Below are 19,143 nucleotides of genomic sequence, written 5' to 3' on the forward strand. Positions count from 1 at the left end.
TACTATGCCAATATAACAATCCGCGGTATGAAAAAAGGCATTAATTACCTACGTATTAGATATTTTCATATTCCAATATTTTACTAATTAAAAAATGAAGTGAAATAATGTTTTCAACTAATTTTGATTGCTTACTTGCTTTTTTATCGCATCTGTTGGCGCTAATGATCATAACTACTCTTAGTGAAGTGTAATATCTGGCACATCGGTAATACACGCCAGTTATATCAACCACGGTAATAGGTGTTCTTTTGTTCATATATGAAATTATTATTTATTTTATACGTATTGCTAATACTTTGAAGGCTTGCTTTGTATTAAACGATAATCATTTTGTCAACAATCACGTTGTCTTTTTTGCACATGTCTCATTATTAATTAATAAGTCTTTTGATTTTAGTACGCGATTAGAATTTATGAGGGCCAAAATCTAAGATATTTTTAAAAATATGAATCCATATTTAAGTTTCACAATTTGGTTTCCAAGACGACAGAACCGGGGTTCAATAGTAGTGAAAGTAGACAATTACTCCATATTGACGGAGCATTTAGCTCCAAATTGACGGCAAGTTCAATCCAGGTACACTAAAATTAATACTTATGTAATAAAAAATTAAACTTCTGTGCTCAGTAGATATCTTATTTTAATGCTTTTTTTAAACTTTAATATGAACAAATTTTGTTTGAATAATAACATAAAAACAAACTTTGATAAAACAATTACCTAATTATTTGATAAGAAAAACAAGATGTTAACCCAATAGTAAGTCTTGCTTGTTACAATGTAATCCGATCGGATAATAAACTATGGAATCTGGTATCTGTTCATGCCACTAAGGGAAACAATGAAAAGAAACATGTGAATGTGGCCTCCCGTAAAAATATATAATGTTCTTACTTCCACAGTTTTGAAATATGAAATCCTGTTCAATGTTTCGCATATTTAAATTTTAATGCTTACATATCTTCTTCATTTCAGATGAAGAACGCTTACTGCTGAATCTACCCTTAGATTTTTAATAGGGCCAGTGCTGACAAAGTAATGTTTTACTTTGAAAATTGACGGTAGTGAACATTGACATAGTCCTCTTGGGACATTCAGTCGTGGGACTGCCCTGAGACTGAGACACGTAGCCGACCTTTCTGATGTCGAAACGACAATAACCCAAAAAAATCTCGGCGAGTCAAGACCACTTAGTTCTTGACTCGCCGATGAGGATAGCTGGCATAAAATTGCACAAAATATTTCTATGTACCGGACACATTTCTCCAAACAAACATAAGCATTGCTAAAGTTTCTTCTTACATTTTTCCTTCGGTTCCCCGAAGCGATAGTTATGCTAGTAAGTCAACAGGAAGTGGTTAAGCTAAGGTTCGGTTCTATCGAACATCTTCAAGTGCTAAATGCTGAATAATTAACACGTAATGAATGTTAGCGCAAACACAGGTTCTATTATCCGTTTCAAAATGTATTGACCTAAGCAGCTTCTGAAAGAGTTCCATAGCTTACTTATTCAAAACAAGCTTTTGGCTATTTGATTCACTGTGTGCTGTCATTTGCAATTCCCTGAATGTGTAAATGACAAGGAGCAATCTGCGGCTCTCGAGTCACACGCGGCGGCTCTTTGAATGATTATTAGTGGCTTCTGATAAATTTACCTGAGTTGTCTTTACATTTTTGTTTTATTTTGGTCTAAAAAATATTATGAAATTCAAACACCGATTAGTATTAAGTAACCACCAGCGTCATAAAAAATTATTACAAAGTGCTGACACCAATTCACTAAATTTTAAAGAATTGTCTAGGGAAGTGAAATTAATTATCAATGTTTAATAAATTCATTACGCATATTATGTAATTTTGTTTATATGTTGACAATATATATAATTTGTGTGTTTTTAAATACCTTTTAAAATTGATTCTGATTAAGGTGAAGAAGATGCTACGCCACCCCTGCCCATGTAATATGTAACGATCAGAATTTTCTAGAATATGTCTAAGTTTAGTGTGCATATTCTAATTCAGAATAAAGACCCTAAAAGCAAAAAAGATAAAGCGCTCAAAGCAAGACAGTGTTAAAAATGTTAAATTAGTTAAAAACGAGTTTTCTTCCTGGTGTTTTTAAAAAGAAATCTAAGAGCAGATAATGCAAAATGCCGGCGGGCGTCATGTAATCCCGCCGAGGCGAATGTGGGGATAGGGGATGGCGAAAAGCACAGAGGTGGCAATAGAGGCTACGAGAATTTTTCTCTCTCTAGAATTAATAAACATTTTTTTCCTAAAATCCTTCATACAGAATCGTTTATTATTATTGAAAAAGATTTAGAGCTGTATGTTAGTGCTATATGTAAAGCTAATTGCCTGCAAAAGCTTTACAAGTCTTTATATCTATTTTCAGTCAACATATGTAAAATGTTCACTTTGTAACATGTTACATTAATTTATTTTTTCTATTGGTGTGTGAAAGGCTAGTAACTTCTGGCAAGATAAAGTCTGCAGGTAGATAGAGATAGACCAATAATTAATTTTAATATGTAGTAATGTGAATTATGAAAATGCTTTTTTATCAATACGTTATTTATTATTATGAAACCATTGATTTTATGATGGGGTGTACTATACATTAACTGACAGCATATGAGCTGTACATTTAGGACACGTTTTACACCTACAATAAATCATTCTGTAAATTATAAATAAAAATACGATACCATACAAGTGTTCGCTAATATTTAAACTAGGATAAAACTATGTTGCAGATATTAACGCCCACATCCGTATTTTACACGAATTTTGAGAAATTGCTTAGGATATTAAGTTACCTACCGGCTACCCGTGCCGGACAACATATTTCTTCTTCTTTTCAGCCAATGGACGCCAACTGTAAAGCATAGTTCTCCCATAAGATCCTGCGCTGCCCGAATTCAGCAACTTCCTGCGACATTAACTATACCGCCGGTCCATATAATGGGGAGCCTACCCACGCGGCGTCTACCAGTTTATAGTAGCCATTTCAGAATCTTTCGGCCTCAACGGCACGAGCGAAATGCCACACCCGCTGCCACTTTAGACGAGCAATTCTTTAAGCCACGTCGGTGATCTTGGGTTTTTTGCAGATCTTCTCATTTTTATGGCAAACATATTTAAATACCTAATATATCATTATACAAGTATTTCCTAATACCTGCATTTATTTAGAACTATGTAGCAGATATTAACTCCCATCTCTGTATTTTATAGACGACAGGGTGGGCACCAGACCCGGCAGGGGCATGACAACGACCAATCAAGAGTGGACGATTGAAAAGAGAATTATATTATTTTTGCATAGTTATAAATATCATACCTATGTTAAATGAATGGTTCTTTATTAACAATATTTTCAGTACATATTTTTCTTTCCTCAATTAAAGTATTAAAAAACCATGTATAACTTTGTTATATTTATAAAGAGTGGTTACTCTTTTCCATTCGCTGTTTTTATATCAGGTCAAGTTTAAAAGTGGTGGCACTAAATTTTCGACTCTAACAAAAAAATCACGACGAAAAAGTGACTTACTATTGTTGGTATTGTTAAAGAGAAATCTTTTCTTTTTGAATATTTTTCACGAAACTATTGTGTTCAGTTAATTTTTTTTTTAATATTAAGAGGAAAGATTTATTTTCATTTGCAATATAATGTATATTACATATCTATTTTATTTGTTTTATGGTAATTTTGGTTTTTGTAGTACGTTATTATTCTTCTCGTTTCCTGCCATTAGACGTCCACTGCCAGTCATAGGCCTCCCCAGAGGCTCCACGATGAGCGTAAGATTACTAAAATTTATCTTACATTTAGAATAGTTTTAATGAAATTTAAATAACAATGAAATGGTTTTGATTTGGTAATAGCATTATATAATATATCACTTAAGTAACAATTTGCATTTTTTGGAACGAATGTATTATTTCAGTTTATTTTTCTTTAACTGTCATGCTGGCAGTATGACTATGTAATGGTACAGAAAAGACTTAATATCTGTTATAAAGTGTATGTAGATATTAAATAAACAGTAGATGCAAGAGTACGCTAGCTGTAGCTTGCTTCTTAGTACCGAACTTAGTTCCGCTTAGTACCGAAGCTTACTAAACCTCGGAAGCTATTTTTTTAAAACGTCTAAGGTTATATTTAATTGGTTTGTACTCGTATAATCCATTTATTGCTTTTTAACTGTAAATTCTAATAGTTTCTTTTATCTCAATGATATTAGATTTTTAAATAAATTACAGAATGTGTTACATTGATTGTCTCAGTTTCGCATAAAGGAAGTCAATCTACCATGTATAATTTAGCCACAAACGAAGAAGAAAAATAAATAAAATTAAAAAAAATATATCGTCAAGATGTCTCCATACCTTGGGGAACATTTTTCCAAACGATACCGAAGATTTTCAAAAAGACCGGCAAAGTTTAAGCCATGGGAAATGCTGCTATTTTGTCGCGGACACTTTGCTTTAATTCAGCAAATATTTCTGGCGAGTTACAGTAGATCCAACTCTTGGGATGTCCCCATCAAAGAATCACTTATCTTCGTTGTGACTTTTGTTGGGAACAATTATCGTACGTCGACTGAACTGAAATTAGATATGTGAAACAAGACTCTCCGCACGTGTGGTTTGTAATATAGTAGATGTTTATGTATCAAAGATAAAATTATTTTTAAGTTTTTATATACTTTTATTCATAACTTCATAAACGTATCCCATTTGTGGAAATACAAGAGGCAAGCATCGACCTGTTTTTTTTTGAGTGAAAAATTTCATTGCTACGTTCAGTTTCTGTAATGTGAAGTAAGCAAGAAGTACGAAACACTATTACTGATTTGTTATACCGACAGAAATGTCAATGTTACACAACATAGCATGTTTGTGAAGACTATTCACTATTCACTTCGACTAATCTGATATTGTCAGAACGAATGCTCAATTTAAAACTGCATGTTTACGTAGACTGTTTAAGACTATTATATTAAGTTTCCAAAATTCCGTATCAGATTTTTTACTTACGAAGACACCAAACTAGATGGATTAATTGGAAGAAAAAAATAAAGGATTTTAGATTAATTATCGTTTATCATTTCAAATTAAATACATTTTGAATTTTAAAAACTGTTGTTCGGGTGGTAAGAGAATGCGTTTGGATGTTGATAATTTCTTTATGTTCTATGAATAATGGTAAACAATAATAATATTTGCTATTACGTAGTGCCCTTATTCTGGTATGGTTACTTTAATTAGCAGTGATGATATTATATTATTTTTCAAGTGTCTATAAAGATATTATAAGTTAGATAAATAAATAAATTATAAAATAACTCCACTTTATCATGTCTATTTTTTTAATTAAAATAAACTTGCAAACAAAATTCAACTAGTCACGGAGAGAGCTATTCTTTGAGTTTTTCTTCTAGTTTAAATAAGCATTGGGTATCCGCAAACGAATGAACGTAACCGACATAGCCTAGCGGATTGGCAAGGTGAAGTGGCAGTATGCAGGTCACATATCGTGTGGAATTGAAAGCCGCTGATGCCTTTAGGTTCTGGATTAGAGGCTACCAAAGGGTGTGTCGTGGTCGACGGAAGTAGCTTGATGCAGGCATCTTCTGGCTGGTCCTATTGGAGGCCTTTGTCTAGCTGGGGACTGTCGTAGCTAAAATGTTAATTATCAAATTTTATTACTTTCCTAAGCGAAAGACGATTTTTGAAGTTTAGAAAAGGTGCAATACAAAGTTTGGAAAGATCCGTATTTTTCCACGTATTCAAATTGTTGACCATAGCAAAATAACTTTCGAACTAACACAGTAATTTTTTTCATATTTTTTTTAGTAATTAAGTAAGATAGAAAAAACTGGTTGACCACGTTAACAGCTTTAAAGTGATAATTAAGTGGGAAAATTTTAAAGTGACATGAAAATGAAAACAAAAATGATTAAATAATGCGAGTTAAAAAAAGACTTCGTGAAAACATCTGAAAATTGTAATCTTGGGACTTTAAAATATATATTTTTTAAATCGATAAGCGACCATTAGCACATAGCATAAACAATGTGTACAGAAATACTCCGATAAATTGAAGTTTATTATTTGTATCGAAACGGTACTAAAAGGTGAAATACGAGCTTTATTGATCCAAATGCGCTAGAGTTAACTCATTACCCCGTAGCAAAATATCGAAAACAGTCCAATCCGTCTCTGTCCACAACCCCTGCTTTCTGACGTGAATTAATGGGTTACGTAATTAAAGTAGTAAACACCAGGTGTGCCCTTTAGGTCCTTTATGGCTGCGAACAAAATGCATATAAAGTGAACTTTAACGTTGCAATGATGAAGTGTTAAACCTTACGCTAGTCAATTTTACTGATAACACGTTTTATTAATGATATTGCCAACTGTAAGACATCATGTATGTAGACGATTACATCAATTTAAAAATAATATTTCTGTGATAACAATCTAAAGTATGCTGAATATATAATATAGGGAAATAGTGATTAAAACAGAAGTTATATCAACCATTATACCTGTTATCACTAGAATTAATTATTTTGTCATTTCTGATAAACATTGTGTGATTTTGACAAAGAAAAATAAAGCATTTTAAATACAATTACATATAGAGCGGTCAACTTAACAAAAAGGATTTTAATTCATAGAAACGTCGGGGAGCAATCTCCTATGTAAGTGTTCCAAAGGCGGCGGAGATTGAGGTTCTTCAAAGACGGTGTGAAAGGTGCATTCATGTTTAGAAATGTATATGTTTCTTTCTCGAGCTCTCATAGGTTATGACGTTTGCCTACCTCGTTTCTTCTACGACTAAAGATTCAATTTTATTAAAAATAATTTTAGTCAAATATTAAGTAATTAAAATTATTAGACTCAGTAATATTCAAAGGGCAGATATGGCATACGTAGGTAGTAATGGATTAATTTAAAATAATGTTGCCATAACTTTAACTTAATCAAGTATGGAAGTTTATATTTTTGTTTTATCTAAAATATTTAGTATAAATATTTTTTTCCACATTTTTGTAAATAACATTGAACAAATCACACTATAATTGCTTTTAAAGTGAATTTAAATAGTAATCCAAATTACCATTATTGTAACCTTATTGTTACTTAAGTCTTTGTTATACTCATTGTGTGCATTTGTATCTATCTAAAAATAAAAGAATAGATCACAGAATTCCCAATTACGAGCCACTCCATGGCGCCGTTCCAGCGAGATAGCTTCATGCAGACAAACAATATAAATTCTCAGTGCACTATGCCCACCCTATTCCAAACACGTCGCAGCATGTTTATAACATTCGGGTGCGAACAGCTTTTTTGCTTGCCTTTTCAAAGCACACCTGTAAAAAACAAACCGTCCGAACACTGTGATTCATATATGTAAAAGTGACATGCGTGCGAAGGATTTTAGCTACTATTATTTAGGAAACTTTTATCCTTTTTGGCATCGATGGTTATATTATAGTAAATATTTAATATCAATTTAACATTTTAATCAGTTTTTTTTCGTCGCCTAAAGTCGCTGAATACAGGAAGCTGAAAACCGGTTATTGTGGCGTCTCGCCTCTTTGAGGGTGACCTATGCCTAGCAGTGGGCGTCTGTTGGCAGACATGACAATGATGATGATTGAATTCATTGGACTCCTAATGAACAAAAAAATTTTTCTTACTTCACCGAAATGTTTTTTTTATGTTAAAGTCTCGAGCACGTTATATGCAAACGCAGGTTATTTGAGATTTTTTGGGCCTGTAAATCGCTTTCACTGGTAAAACGGTTTTTACTCTTAAACGTGACTTCTTTTTATTCCTCGGATTTACTGTCCATATGCAGGGTCCATCGAGTTGTTGAACGAGATGCCGGGTACGGTGCTGGGGTCATAGTAAGTCCTCTTTTCAGTGCTTTGACAACCTTTATCAAATTTTGAATGAGCAAAGGCTGCTTTAAAAGTCCGTTCCAGAAAAGACATGACGTTTTCTCTTCAATGGATGATGATGTACCGCTATTTCCTACCTCCATCGTATTTAAATTTACTATGAATTAATATAGCATAAGTAATAGGTCATAGAGCCGATCATTTTAAACAAAGTGAGTGCATGTGCGCTGAGGGCTAAGAAGCTGCTGGTCTGCAAGCTCAGCGTGGTCCGGCGGGGCTTCGCACGGAAGATAGCAAGGATCCACTGGATCGCGTTGCTGCGTTCGGACTTAATAAAGTACGATGTGACTATGAGCAGTGGACAGTTTCATTCGTTAAGCGAAAGCTAAGACTTTATACGCTTGGCGAGTGGAATAGAAAGTATGTGGAAAGCGAGATGGCTTCGACAACGAGGAAGTTCTTCCCGGACGAATGACGGCCTACCGCGTACTTCGCACAGTGGAGCTGGACACGGTCATGGTCCAGACGTTCACGCGGGACGGAAGATGAGTACCTGCATAGGTTTAAATTAAAACTTAAAGAGTTGAGTGTGAAATAAAATTGGAGATAAGAATCAACAGAGGCAACAGTACTTTCCTCAAGGAAGACAGCGAAAGTGGCCGTATTATCTTTCGATTTTGCAGACAAAATATAGAAGAAAATACAGTAAAGCACAATAAAATCAATGTAGTGAGAGAGAAATACAGATAAAGACAAAATAATATACTGTGGTATAGAATAATAAGATTTAGTAAAGAATATAAGTCAAAATTTAAATTGTATTAAAACTATAATTTAAAAAAAAATTATAATAAAGTAGGAAAATGACAAAAACAAAAAATATAAACATAAAAATTGTAAATTGTGAAATAGCAGGAAATGTAGCAGAGGATGAGAGGCGATGTATGATTGAAATGTAAATAAAGGTTGACAAATTGAGATGAATAAGAGAAGGAGAATGCAAAGTAAATAAAAAAATTGAAAAAGTATTTAGAAGCACAAGTTCCTAACATTGTTTTAGAGATAGGGGGAATGAGCGGCCCTCAAATACGAGGGCTATAGAAAAAAAAGAGAAAAAAAAAACAGGTATTAGACAATATTCCATAGGTGGTGAAATCTGTTTCTGCTTCTAACAATTCCTCATTGTTCATTTTTTTAATTTTAGTTGACGCTTTTCTTACATTAATATCACTAATAAAACGGAGCTAGATATAATTTTTTGTCAATTGGCAACAATAACACGTATGATATATTTAAACATAATTATCAAACACGATGTGTCGATATCTCTTTAATACTTTACGTACTCATCTCTTTGGTTATGCAAGAGATAAGTATATACAGCTCTAAATTCAATATATTTATTTAACAATTTTTTTTAATAAATTATGCACCGTTATTTTTATTTATTTTCGCGCAGTGCTTAAGAAAATTTTGTACTTCTAAGTTTTAATTTTATTTATAATTTATTGTTATTTAAACAAAATAGCTTGATTTGGTTTATAAATAATTTTGTGTCTTGGATATATTTAAATAATTCTGTTTTTAAACAACGCGATTCGACACATGAAGTATGATTGATCTGGTATATATTTTTAATTATGTATACAATAAATATTAATTGGCTTGCAACAAATTGATCATACGTGAAATGATAATAAAGTCGCTGCGTACCAGTTTCGAGTTTTTATGCTCATTTCAATGTAAATTTTTCAAACTTACTGTAATAGGGTAGGCCCCTAATGCTGGAGTAATCTTAATAAAAAGAGATCAATCGCTGTTGGTGGATGTAACTTGCCGCTGCTTAAGAACAAGTAGGCATACATGTTTACTATTTTAATTACTTTGCCAAGTAATTCACGCCACAGAAAAGGGGTTGTATACAGAGACGAATTGTAATAAAAATCATATAAATTAAATTAAAAAAGAATGTTTATAACTTGTAACTAAAATATTTTTTAAATGTAGTTCCTGTAATATGTTTTATTGCATTAATTTTATGGAGATTTCTTTATTGGTCTTCTACTATAACTTCCTATGGTAACTGCTTTACGTGAAAGCAATTTTTAATATGGTTACCAAATACGGCACAGTAGTTTTTTACATATAATACATTTACATTTTATTCATGTGTGTATGGTCTTTGAAGATTGTTTATTCAAGTAGGCTGCAGGCTCAACAGGCGTGTAAAGTCCCTTCCACGTATTTTAAAGTCTTTTTACCGCTTTTATGATCAAATTTTATCCTTTTACACTCACGTCAGGCATGAAAGTACCTTTCAATTTATTTTCTGATAAGCATTTTTCAAATTAATTCAAAGGTATTTTCTGGAAATAAAAATCAAATAGCTTTTATAATTTTGAAATCTCGATTTGTTTAAATATATTGTCAAAACCAGAGCTTAGGTCAATACCATTTATAATTTAAAAAAAAGAATATTTGTTGCCATCAAACTGTAAGTATTACATTAATTAAAAAAATATATTTTTACTATTATTAGATTAGACGTCTGTCAGATTATTCCCTAGTGAATTAGTATATTTATCTTTTTATGTCATTTTGGCTACCTGATAACAATATTTGTGTTTTGATTATTAATAATAAATAATCATTTTGATACCATATCGATCATTCTAGAACGCTCACAATAGAGGAATAATATAACAAATTAAATTATTAAGGAAGAACCAAAGACGTGCATACGGTTTTAGTAAATTATTAACGATCTTAGTACCCCAATAAATCTTTTTAAACTTATTTAATTTTATCACCACATTAATTATTAATAATGTTTTATTTTATCAGAAAAAGTCGCGAAAATGAGATAATCTTTTCATTCATCCTAAAAACCATTTAAATAAACGATAAAGGCTATATTTAGAAGGGTTAATTTTACGTATGAGTAGAATTATTAATTTATGTAAATATACATAGATACTCGGCTAGCTTAACAACAACAAAGTTAATAACTACCCTTGGTACTGTTAAGCTGTGTATGACAACAGAGCAATGCGGCTAGCTTATTGTTAACATGGTAAACATTGTACAGTACAAGCGAAAATGTATGAATTTACAAAAATAAAAAGAAAATGATTAGGTATAAAGCTTACAACGATTGTTCTGTTGACTTTTAATTGTTCCTTTAATATTTAATCCCTTACGTATGCGTTTCTGTAAGAACATCTAACAAAATTTTAAAATACTATCTACGAAAAACATAATGTTATGTATAATAATTATATACTTAAATAGCTGAGCTTAGAATAACTCTTCTTAATTTTTAGTTCCTTTTTTAAAGATTTTATGAATTATGATTGGAGGTACATATGTTTAACGGTATTTTATTATTAATGAAGACCTATCAATCGAAGCTTATGTTGAGAGACCGTAGTGCAGGAAATATTTTATGCAAAAGTTAATAGCACGGAATTATAATTACGTTACTTCTTCTATGGGACCTTTTCTGTATTAAGAACAAGTTTACTGGTAACTTAAAAATATTGACATTGAATTTGAATTGAATAAATATTTGTCCAACATTGAGTACATAGATAGTATTTTTAGTACTATATTGTTGTTCAGAATTCAAATGTCTTAAAAATAATTGTACACTGCTTTTTTGATTGTTATGATTTTGCTTTATAATGTGCTTTTCTGCAATATTATCGTAGAGTATTTCATAAATTTTTACAGTGTAAGTATTAAAAGCTTTAGGATTGTGTAAACTAGTATTTGTAAAAGAAGCACTTTCCTTATTACTTATATTTACCGATAAGTTACCCGATCTCTGTATTTTTGCAAAAAGTTTTCTTTCATGGGATAAGTGATTGGGCGCTTTATGATTCTAAGCTGAATATGTTAATTACATTAGAAGAAAGCTATTACTATTAGTGAATACACAAGTGATAAAATAAAAATATGAAATAAATAATGATAAATATCCTTCTATCACATGTGTGACGGTGTTAGAATCGATGATTTGTAATAATCGAATGCAATCGAAAGAAGGAAAACAATGTTCTAATCTTTTTAAGGTATCAATTGTTAATGCTTTTTAATTGTTTTTCAAAACTAAATGCTCGATTTATTTAAAGTGCTTGCACGTAAATTTTATAGTAAAAATTTATTAGATTTTTTTTATTATTGCTACAGTTGTAAAAATCAGAAATGTTAAACAACAATCAAACGTGATTTCTAAAAAATGAGAGAATCATTGAAAAATGTAGATAGAGAGTCCTTACTTGTGGTTCGGCTTTCGAAAGCGTAAAGCCTCGAATACGAAATGTATTTTAATTATCCTAATTACGTAACAAAGTTATGATATAATAGCGAAGTACTTGATACACAGTGCATGGATTTTTAAGATCCACTCGAGTCTCGCCGAGACGAAGGTAACATTTTAAATGAAAAGAATGTAGTATATTATGGAATAAATGGGAATATTTTATCTTATATTGTTGAGGATTTTATGGATTGAAAAAGAATATTTTCTTACACTTTATAGGATTTTAATGGAAATAAAGCTTGAAAATGAATTATTATAACTGCGATAACGATATTTGTAAAAGTGTTCACGAAGAAATCCGTCTGAGTGGGTTGCGTTTAGACCTATCCTAGCTATACGTAGACTTGTTTGTTTGAATTTGTTGACTGATTCGATACCAATTCCTATGTTTCTTTTAATGGCACCCCCTATGGGGGCCTCCCATACCTCCCCTGTCCTGGGTGCACAGGGATAAGAATTACAATAATAGTTTATTAACTAATTTCTTATTTCCAAACCTTCTTCCTTCTTAATGTCTTTCTTAATGTCCTTCCATCTTAATGTCTCAATTTCTATCAGACGGGGCTGTTCGAGTATTTTTCTCATAACATTTTTAAGTAACCTTATGTAATTTGGAATTATGTTATTTACCTAAGTTTGATGAAACCTTGAATTTATTTCATCATTAATTGTACTAATAACTTATATAGCACATTAATTTTATGTTTTTTTTACATATACGCCAGGGCAGCTAATAATATATATATATATATACATAAATAGCAATATATAATACCAAGTATAAATTTTTTATTAGTATGGTATATTATATTTCTATAGTACATTTTATCAGCTACCCTGACAGGCTTTGTAGACAAAAGTTATTTGATCGTTAAAATTAAATAGATAAACAAATAAAGGAACACATTTCAAATACGTATATATTTTATTTTAATATCTAATTTTAAACAAAGATTGTTTACAAAAATATTTTTTCTATTTCGTACATTGAAAGATTTCTGTAATGAAGTGATTATATTTTCATTGTAATACTTGATACTTCTAAATATATTTTTATTTCATATAAGAGGACTTTTTAGGCTTGATAATTGATATAAAATGTTCAATAGCAAGTAACAGGTTTTTTTTTAAATTACTATGTGGCTTGTAAAATGAAATAGTAATGTTTATTTATTTTGAAATTTTTTTTTTATCTATGTAAGCCCTGTCAAATTAGTCAAAGTTATTATCGAGTATTAACAACATTTAATAAATTATTGATCGATTCATTTTATTCACATAAGTTAAGATTTAAAAAAAATCAACATTATGGGCTGAGCATCGTACGTACGTTACAGACACCAAGAAAAGCAATTAAACTTTTTGCCCCGATTTACTTCAACTGGGTACCTCGAGCACGTACACGAGTTATGAGACGTTCGTGACTGCACTTCTTACATCGTTGTTACTTTGTTCTAAACAACAATACGAAACATCCTTACATTAAATTTTACATAGTATTTGGCAGTGACAGCTAACAATGTGCTTATGAGTGAAAGACACGGACAATTTTTTATCTAACACGGCAGCAGGCAGAAACTAAATATTTCTTCTTAACATTTTTCTTTACAACCTTTATACATTATATGTTTCTATCTATATTTCACTCTCCTCTATTTTATTTGTTTTCCAGACATTTTATATTTATGTTTAATGCAAAGTTGTTTTATATAATATAAGCTGCGAGTGCTGTGAGTCCTCTTTTATTGTACACAATGAAGTTAGTTAACTTCCTAAATGTCAATAGTTGTGATTATTTGTAAGTCTTAATGTAAGTATAATATAACTTAATACAAGAGTATTTTTTATTGCATTAGAAATATTATTTCAAATTCCAAAATTTCTATGAAATTTTTTATTCTACTGTAGGATGTATTACACATCTTATTGATGTCAAAATAAGTAAACCATATATTCTTGTTTAAATGCATTTAACCTGAGAAGAACAGGAATTTAACGCGACAATATTTTTTAATGAATATGGAGACGAATACATAACTTCAAAAGTAATTTTTAATCACAAAATAGATGTTTTGTAACATTTTTTATAACCCATCAATACCAGCCTTTTGAAAACTATTAAACATCTTGGAGTAAAAGCGTATACATTGCCCAAAAAGAGACTTACTAACTCGATGTCCCGTGTCAAGTTTTAGGTATACAAAATTTATTTTTGTTGAGGTATTCATAACGTGTATGTCATACTTCATGGGAAAATTTGTAATGTTTGTATATTTACAATGGATTTTCATACATGAATTGAGAAGCAACAATCAATATTTTAGTTTCTATAAATTATGTAAAATTTTGAATAAAAATTGTTTTTTTTTTTTCTAAAATCTTATGTTTGTTCTATACTAATATCAAATTAACGAAAGTTACTTGAATAGATATATTAAATCTAGAAAACTTTCGATTTTTATCAACCTTCGTACTCATACTAAAAGGATTACAACCACAATAAGCGTTGCAACCACAGTAGTGGTCTAAACGTGTTAGTGGCCGTGTAGGGTGTTTTATCCCTATTGTGAACAAGAGAACACAGAGCATATGTGTAGTGACTTAATGTATGTTTTTTTTAGTGACGTACGGATAGAAAGAGTATCTATTATGTACCATTTTTGGATTTACATCGCTCTGTGCTCTTGTGTCATATTCATATCTTCATCATCCACTAAAACATCTCAAACAAAGTAATATTTAAATATGTAAACATTTCTAGATTCTTTACGAAAATTGGATGACCAGTCATAAGCGAGGGAGACAATATATTTGCACGGTTAACTAATGCATGATAAATCATAATACGATTAATTTTAAGTAATTACTCCTCAAATTCAATCAAATTTAATGATGAATTAATCTAATTTTTAAATAACTACATTGCAGTTTTATTTTATTTTTTTGTTCTCAATGTTATGAGTGTTTTGCAGCACCCATGGTGACGGGTAGGATGGGTGTTGAATGTCTATAAGATAACTTGTAAACAATACCTTACCTTGTAATAACAATGACGTACTTTAAAAATAGTTAATTATTTTTGTTGCTCCTATCTACACAGGATGAGTCAGCTGTATGTTGAGGCCTTATAATGCTATACTTAGATTTAAATATACTAATTATGGGTTTCCTACTTGATGGAAGCACTTAGTCAGCTCTTTGGGTGCTTTAATTTTAAATCTCGTGAAATGCTTGGTAGGCATAAATCTGTGGTTCATAAAATGAAATTTGTTGTAAACTTTGACTTCGTCTAACATTCAATGACGGCATCGTTGGTAGAGCTAAAGCTGTTAATAAAAACTCTACCGACAAACTAGCCCAGGAGCAAACCCAATAAGTCTTAAGGTGAATGCCCAAAAATTATAAGGAAGTCAATGACAATAAATAGTTCCGGAAGCTCATTCCGACCAACAACAAAGATAAAAAAATATTAAACCGGATCAAGACAAAAATAAATCCAAGGTTTAGAATAACAAAAATTGCTTAATTATGCCTATTTGCATAATACTTGACGATGCTTAAACCTAAACATTGTCAAACATCGTTATTTTTATTGATAGTCTGGGCTGAACACGAAACTGACTATTTTAGATCTTAAAATGCATATTTAATTTAAGATATTTAGTAATTTTTGTTATTATTGTTATATCATATGCACTACTAATATATATAGCATGGATAGTGTAATCAATGATTTGTTTTATTCCATATTTTTATCTGTTAATTAGTATTTGATTTACAATAAAGTTTTGCTTAAATTTATTGCAGTTACGCATTTTTTTTAATATTCTGAATAATAATAAAAGTGATATAAGTTGTTCGGCAGAGTAAACGTAAAAAATGTAATAAAAATGTCACACATGGCAACACATTTCACGAATTTAATTTGAAAGAGTAGAGATTGTTGTGACTGTGTAGTACATTTGTAGCGGTCCAATGCTTTGGCTTCATGCAAGCGGATGGTGCGGGTAAAAATTTCACGTTGCACTATTTGCGGGTTTCCCATATCGAATAGGACACAGCGTGTGTATAATGTTTGAAAACTGTATACACTTTTTTTTACGCGGAAATCTCGTGTCATAGAAGATTTTGTTCCAAATTACATAAATAAAATGAAAAATGTATAACATGTATTACAATTTAATACATACGTGACATTCAATTCACAGATAATATCTTTAAAGGCGCTTCCTGTCGGTCCTATTGGAAATTTAAGGGGGGAGAAGAGAAGACATTTGTATACACACCTATACCTATGGCTGAAATGTGTAATGTTATATTTAATATCCTTTGATTGACATGGTTTTTAAGTTACAGTAATTTGTAGTAAGCAATTACAGAAGATTTAAAATGAAATTAAATAAAGGATAACATACTTTTTTATCGATTTGTTACTACAAACATGGCTCCTTAACATTCTAAGAATATAAAATAGAGTATGTAAAAAATAGCTAATCTGCGGAAGCTCAATTGTTTAGAAGTGTGTGTATTCGAATGCATGCGTGTATGTACGTGGATGAGTGTGTGTGAGAAGCATATTATCGCTATTGCCGTGAATGAAACCTCCATGTCCGTATACCAGCGTATCTAAGACCACCAAACTGAATAATATACAATGTGTATTTTAAGCCATGACAGGTACCTTATAGAATTAATAACATAGAATAAAACTATCAATGTAAGCACTATTATTAGTTGCAAAGCACTAACTATTTTGTTAAGGAGTATCTGCAAAACTTAATAAACCTATTTTATTACTAAGTTTTCTTCTATTGACCTAAACGATACAATTAATTTATATTTTAACTAATAATGTAAGTATGAAAAAAATTGCAATAATTATATGATGTTGATAATATTTTTACATCATTTATTGATAATATGTAATATATGAACAAAAAATATAGACATTTGCTTCTTACAAAACATACATATTTTAGGTTTAAAGAATATAGAACAGCCGGACATCTCGTTTATATATTTTTTCCCAAACGAAAAAAAAAACATTGTTCCAATTTAAAGTTATTCAGTGTAAAATTTCGAGTCTGGCGTCACTACAAAAGAAAATAAGATAAAGTGAAGAGCACTTTGCGGCTGCCGAACACGTCACTGCAATGTTTACAACATTCGAATGTAAACAGTCACAGGGCCTGCCCATTCAGTGTATTCGTACACTACATGGGGTCGATGGAAATAATAAAAAAAATCGTCCCTGTGGAGAGATTCGTGTAACGTAACATAAAAATCTGATTCGGTTTTTAAATTGATTGTTTCGCGGATTAGTGTTAGTATAAATTTTTATTTACGAATGTTTCTCACAATAGAGTGCACAATTTTGTTTAGCACTGCGTTTAGCTCCTTGACCTGATATAAAAATAATAATTATTGTTAACTATTATCGGTATTAAATAAGTGGACTAGGTAAATGTCTGTTTCTAATGGAGTAAAGGCGGTTGTTTGAACATTAGTTAAAAATAAAGAATCATGAATAAGTATCCGTAGACGAATGAAAACAATCGATAAAGTCCAGCAGATCGGTGGACTATGTGGTTCATAAGAGGTGGCCTTAAGGAGTCCTAATAGAAATTCAAATATTGAATAAAAGAATTTTTTGGTGTATCTTTAGGGTGAAGATCACGGAACGCCAAGCGCAGCGTAAGACTTTGACCGACAAGATGAACAGACAAGTTTGTTAAAGTCCTAGTAGGCTTGATGCAGGCCACTACGTATCGGTCTTATTGGAAATCTATATGGGAGGCCTATATCGAGTATTAGTCGTCTTATGGTTACATGGTGACGAAGATGGAAAAAAATAAATATTACATCTTACATTTCAATAGCATATGATAGAGTAAATTAGCATCTGAGTCCTTGAATTAGAAAACGAATAAAATAGTTTTCATTCACTGCTGTCTAAAGGAAAATATTCTTATCTAGAGCGAGAGACTTTCTTTTAAAAGTACAATGCGAGGCGTGTTTTAAGATTACAGTCCCTAACAAGCAGTTTTGACATACACTGTCAAATGACTGTATTTTCTTATGAACTGTCTTGTATTCTTTTAGTGGTTTCGCAAAAAGACAGTTGTTAACAGACATGTAATATATTTTCACAAGGTATCGATTTGACATTGTATGGTAGTTGTAATAGTATTTGTAGGAGATAGTTATTAATTTATAGTTACAATATCTTACAGATGTGTTATATAAGTTTTATACGGTATAAGATTTGTACCCTACATTTGTGAACTTTAAATAAAAGGCTTTTCCGTCGTTTCAAGCGATTTGTTGGCACAGGAAGTAATTTAGTGTTCTCTAATCTTTTAACTTAGAGACCTCAGATTTTAAAGTACAAAGAATATGTATTTCATTTGATTCAATATATGTTATAACCCTCTTACATTCTTTTCACACAGAGAATAAGTCCGTTTAAATTACTTCGGCAACGGAAATGCCATCTTTTAAACAAATATGATATGATGCTAACATGTTATTGACTACTGGTTTTTGGAACATATTATGGTAAATTTTAAAAAAGAAATGATATATTTCTCTTAATATTCTAATAGTTAAAAATATTTTCCTTGACGTCTTTGTTAGCATATAGTAATGTTTTAAACTTTAAGTACATATAAAAATATTCAGAAGAGCATTATCTGGTCTGCAGTGTTCTTACTGTACGTGCTCATAGTTTGTGTTACCGCATCCAAGCACAGGTAAGATCACGTAACGCCCGACGGTAGACGTTTTATTTTAGTTCCTTAAAGATTTATGTTTTAACGAAACATGCTACCGGAAACAGTACCTCTCGCTGTACATCTATGAGCCCGTATATAATTCAAGAAAATTTTCTA

Source organism: Battus philenor, unplaced genomic scaffold, assembly GCF_028537555.1.
Source record: "Battus philenor isolate CCGP_79_NKW_IND1 unplaced genomic scaffold, ilBatPhil1.0.hap1 SCAF_11, whole genome shotgun sequence".
Lineage (NCBI taxonomy): Eukaryota > Metazoa > Arthropoda > Insecta > Lepidoptera > Papilionidae > Battus > Battus philenor.